Source organism: Mustela nigripes, chromosome 17 (genome assembly GCF_022355385.1).
Source record: "Mustela nigripes isolate SB6536 chromosome 17, MUSNIG.SB6536, whole genome shotgun sequence".
Taxonomy (NCBI): domain Eukaryota; kingdom Metazoa; phylum Chordata; class Mammalia; order Carnivora; family Mustelidae; genus Mustela; species Mustela nigripes.
The window spans coordinates 2,150,238-2,155,686 of NC_081573.1; the positions used below are offsets into that span (position 1 = coordinate 2,150,238).

The 5,449-nt window shown below is 45.7% G+C and overlaps 1 long non-coding RNA gene across 1 annotated transcript in view; it reads left to right on the forward strand.

Moving 5' to 3' along the window:
• Positions 1–5,231, forward strand: part of LOC132005552 (uncharacterized) — a 10,906-nt gene extending 5,675 nt beyond the window's left edge. Inside the window, exons 2-4 of the long non-coding RNA XR_009400832.1 lie at positions 3,759–3,884; positions 4,597–4,692; positions 4,884–5,231. This is a non-coding gene — a long non-coding RNA (uncharacterized LOC132005552). The remainder of the gene's footprint in view (positions 1–3,758; positions 3,885–4,596; positions 4,693–4,883) is intronic.
• The last annotated feature ends 218 nt before the right edge of the window (positions 5,232–5,449 follow it).

The following is a 5,449-nucleotide window of genomic DNA, read 5'->3' on the forward strand; positions in this document are numbered from 1 at the left end:
AAAGGCTCCAGGGTAGTAAGAACAACCCATTTCTGTAGTAGATTCCTAGGCTTTGTTAAGCCAGAGAGGTTCATGCTCTTGTGAAACTGGGGATAATCGCCATATTTCATTGAGTCTTGGCCTTCTTTCCTGGTATAGTTTTGATGAAGTCCCAGAACCTAGGTGGGGTTCGGTGGGGTGAGGTTCGGAGCCGACGGCTAAAGAAAGAATTCTTAAGACGTCTCTGGTGCAAAAAGGTGGTTTATTAGGGCACGGGGACAGGACCCGTGGGCAGGCAGAGATGCAGCTGCCCAGGGCCTCTGAGGAGTGGCTGGTTATATACACAGGAGTTGGGTAGGTGAGGACAAAGGGGTGTTCAGAAGGGCTATTGGGGTAAAGAAGACTATCAGGATATTGAAGGCCTGGTTACTATCAAGCCAAGGCCACTTTCCCTCTAATGAGGCACTAACATAAAGACAATTGGGAGTCTCCTGGTGGAATGTTACATTCCTGCTATTAAACGTCCTTGTTAGTGAGATTTAGGTCTTAAAAGAAATTTAACTTTATTTACTTTTCCTTCTACCTCCATCTCCTTCGGTTTTTTATGGAGGGGAGGGTGACGTTAGGGCTTGAGGAACTGAGTTATGTGTCCTTGGAAATTGGGCTATTGATAAGACAACTTCTTTGTAGTAAATCTCAAGGACATTTGTAAACCAAGAGAGACTCCTGCCTTGCAGGACTGTGATCTCTGCAAGATAACCATTTGCTCTTCTTTTAGGGCCGTCAGGGGTGCCTGTGGAATGTCACACATATTACCAAGGGGAGTGGGTGGAGAGGGGGTGCAAGGCGCCAGCCCCTGCTCCGTTCTCAGCCAGCCTCCTGCTCCCTCATCATGAGTGTCTTCATCTTCAGCACATGAAAGAGATATTCTACTTAAAGTCCACTAATGGAGTGTGCCTGGGGGCTCAGTCAACTAAGGTTGGACTGTTGATTGCAGCTCAGGTCGGGATCCCAGGATCCTGAACTGGTATCCCTGCTTCTGGCCCTGGGCCCAGAGGGGAGTCCGCTTAAAGATTCTCTCCTTTTCCTGCCCTTACCCATCTCCTCTAAAATATAAATCAGTCTTGGGGATTGAGGGTGCTTCTGTTGGTTAAGAGTCTGCTTTCTGCCTTCAGGTCAGGTCATGATCTTGGGGACCTGACATCCAGCCCCACATCAGGCTCCCAGGTGGGTTGGGATCCTGCTTCTTCCTCTGCCTCTGATTTTCTGCCTGTTTGTGGTCTCTCTCTTGCTCTCTGAAATAAATAACAATAATTTTTTCAAAACTTTACTTATTGTGGCACCTGGGTGGCTCAGTGGATTAAGCCTCTGCCTCCACCTTAGGTCTTGATCTCAGGGTCCTGGGGTCCAGCCCCACATCAGGCTCCCAGGTGGGCAGGGATCCTGCTGCTTCCTCTCCTTCTCCTGTTCTGCCTGCTTGTGCTCTCTCACTTGGCTCTCTTTAAAATAAATACAATCTTTGTAAAAAAAAAAAAAAAATTCTTTATTGGTAAGAAAAAGAGTGAGAGCACAAGTAGGATGTGTTATGGGCAGAGGCAGAAGGCTTCCTGCTGAGCAAAGACACTCCCCCACTGCCCCAATGTAGGAGGCATTCCCAGGACTTTGGGTCTTGGGCTGATGCCCACTGACTGAGCCATCCAGGTGCCCCTATAAATAGAATCTTTAAAGAAGATGAAAATAAAAATAAATCTTAAAAATTCAAAGAAAAGAAACGAGTAAACTAACTATTTCTAGCACAGGGACGCTGTGCTGTCTCAGTGTATTGTCTCTCTCAGTCGCTTGGGGCCCCAGACGAGTGTCCACGATTAGCTCTGAAGTCGGTGCAGCAGCACTGCCGGAATTCCGCTGCGCACACAAAGGTGGTGGAAGTTTCCTGAAGACCTAAGAGATCAGCAGGCAGCAGGGCACAGGAGAGCTTGTCTGCAGGGGGCAGTGTGTGGGGATTGCTTTTTGGGAGAAGGAAGGTGAGGAGTTCTGGGGAACCTGTGGGACTTGCTCCTTTCTGCTCACTGTACCTGGTTGTCAAAAGCCCATTGGTTCATTAGGGTCTTGCTAGTTTTGAGGAGGGTCCCCTGCTGGGCCTGTCTGGACTCAGCCAAGTGATCACTGGGGCCCTTCCTCCACTCCTTTGCTCAAGCCTCCTTGCCTAAAAGCAGCCTCTACAGATCGTATAGTGATTCACTTGGTTAGGTATAGCTACTGTATGTCCAAAATCAGATTTATATTCTGAAATCCTGTTTTCAGCCCAGTGGAAACACCAGTGATGATGTGTCCTTTGATGTGCATTAGGCGCTGATAACATTTGTTTCCATTCAGCTGATGGGAACTTCTTTCATTGGCTTGGTGCTGTCTGCCAGATTTTCCCCTGTCATGTACCTATTTTCCCTCCTATTATTTGTATACTGAGGAATATGCAGGAACTGTCGCATTTCAGGTGTAAACTATTCTGTATTTCTCTTGTTGTAGGTTCATTCTTTCTTTCCTTCCTTTTATTTTTTTTTTTAAGATTTTATTTATTTGACAGAGAGAAATCACAAGTACATGGAGAGGCAGGCAGAGAGAGAGAGAGGGAAGCAGCCTCCCTGCTGAGCAGAGAGCCCGATGCGGGACTCAATCCCAGGACTTTGAGATCATGACCTGAGCCAAAGGCAGCGGCTCAACCCACTGAGCTACCCAGGTGCCCCTTCCTTCCTTCCTTTTAAATGTTTTCTCAGCTGAGAGAGAGTGCTTGAGAGTGATGAAAGGGAAAGAGGGAGAAGCAGATTACCACTGAGTGGGGAGCTCAACTCAGGGCTCTATCCCAGGAGTTTGAGATCATGACCTGAGCTGAAGGCAGATCCTTAACCAACTAAACTATCTGGATCCCCCTTGCTTTTAGTTTCTGAGAACAAAGTCAGAAGAGGTGTGGATAAGATAAATTCTCCATCAACTTCCAGTCAGTTGATAAATACCTGAGAAAGGCAGAGTAGGACTTTCCTCAGGGAACTCACAACTGCCTCAAGGTTAATGTTTTGTTGGATGCAAAAAGCAGCCTTAGCCTAACAATAGACCTCCAGGATCCTGTAATTCCTCTTTAACATACGAAAATTGCTTTGAAAACTTGAACTCCATTCCTCAAATGTAGCTCAGGCACCATCCTTCAAGCTTGGGGCCACTGATAGAGATATCTGGAGGGTCTCCAGACTAAAGTGTTATTAAACAGTGAGTGGCCTCATCAAAACACCAGCTGGGAGGCCCTGAGGGTCCTGGAAACTGGCTTCCAAATTCCTTAGAGCCTCCTGCTATCCCTCACTCCCTCCCCACCTGAAAGCATAAAACCAGCCCTGCTCACATTCCTCTCCACTTGTGTTAGGACCACAGTGTTTGTACCATGGCTATCTCAACAATACTTTCTTCATCATTCACTCCAGAACCCCAATATTTCACATCAAAACATGTCTAGAATTTCTTGACCATTGACTCCTCTCCCACATTCCAACACTTTGCACTGGGCAAGGAGGGCTGTCACCTCTGTGTAGTCAATAGAGTTGACTCCTGGGAGTGAAAGTTCTCAACCAGGCAGCCCTCTGCCCCATAGGTTTTTCTTTAACTCCACACGCATCTCAGGGAGAAGGAAAGGTTGGATCTGGTTCTAATTGTTGACATTAACTCCAACTTTAATCTTAGGATACATCGTGAACTGTGTCAATGGCCACTTTTGACTGTGGCATTTATTACAGGGACTGCTGACCTTCAGGGATGTGGCCATAGAATACTCCAAGGATGAGTGGGGATGCCTGACCTCCCACAGTGACAACTGTATGGGGATGTGATGTTGGAGAGCTACGGACACCTCCTCTTCTTGGGTGACGAAGACTCCTTCCAGATTTCCCAAACCCTACTCAGGGTTTTATTCCTTCCCGTGAAGACTGTCTTTTTGTAGATTTCTCTTGGAATGACTAGAATTCAGATCCAGGCAGAAAGGGAAATAAGTAGGGGTTTGTAGATGGAGAGAAAAATCTTCATGGTGTTTCCTTTTCAGCCTTAGCTTCTCCATCCTCAAGGAAACATCGTTGCTTGTGTAAGTGAGTGGCAGTTCTCAACCTTTAGTGACATAAATGGTGCTGCTCACATCTTAAACTGAAATTTCCCCTTCTTATTATCATGTCTGCTACTTGGAAGTGTAGGTCAGGATGTGAACAATGGAAATTTCTCTTGTGTATTCTTTTTTTTTTTTTTTTTAAGACATTATTTACTTATTTGACAGAGAAGCATGACAGGTAGGCAGAGAAGCAGGCGGAGAGACGGGGGGAAGCAGGCTCCCCACCAAGCAGAGAGCCTGATGTGGGGGTTGATCCCAGGACCCTGAGATCATGACCTAAGCCAAAGGAGGAGGCTTATCACCCTGAGCCACCCAGGTGTCCTGCCTCCTGTGTTTTCTAAAGGGACTGTTGGGGAACAGCTTTTGGGAAACCATTTTCTAAGATTGTACAATATCGTATCTTCTCTCCTGAACACAAGACTGGTGGATAGTTAGAATTGGCAGCAATAGTCATTTTCCTTTTTCCTCATAAACAGGTGTCCTTCTGTCAAAACCAGACCTGATAATGTTTTTGGAGCAAGAGAAGCAGCTCTGGGATGGGAACAGAAAGGAGACTGGAAGCTTCCATTCAGGTAGGTGTGAATGAATGAGGCAGATGACAGAGGAGAGGTCCAAGTCTGAAGGAGGAGGGTTGACCTTAAGCAGTGGTTCTAGTAGCTCTCCTTGAATGAATGTCAGTTGGAGACTTGCCTAGTTTAATGTCTCTCTCTTTCCAAGAGAAACAGTCTGCTCTCCAACCTTATCAACCTCTTGTATTCTCTAGGGGTACCCCTTCAGCTCCAGTGATGGTCCATCACGTCCATAGGGAGAGCCAGGAGACTCTCCTTTGAGGGGGAGGACCTTCATAATCTGAGAGCTTTCTATTCTTGTGAGGGCCCAGGAGAGGTCATCCTATTTCTGAGGACCTGTACACCATGGCCTTTGTCAGTTCGGGTTTTCATTATGGGACAAGAAAGTCAGGGTAGTTGTATGCACACTGGGGTTTGGTGGGGAAATTCCTGGAACACTGGAGACAGATTTTTAATGTTTTCTGGCTTATGCTTTCTAATGTTATGGAGGCTTTAATCTTAGTCTTAATAAATTGTCATTTATTACCTTATTTTTAAATAATTGCATCATTGTATGATTGTTCTGTGAACTTCTTGTGACTTTGTCATGTGTGTATTCATTTTCTAATTAGTTTTATGAGGTTTATCTTTGAATTTTTTACATCAAATGTCCTGATACGACATGGGCATGTGCTTTATAAGAAGTGAGTTATACAATTAGTAATATTCCCATATAGTGTGTTTAAAAATTTCATTTGTTTGAGACAGAGAGAGAGAGAGA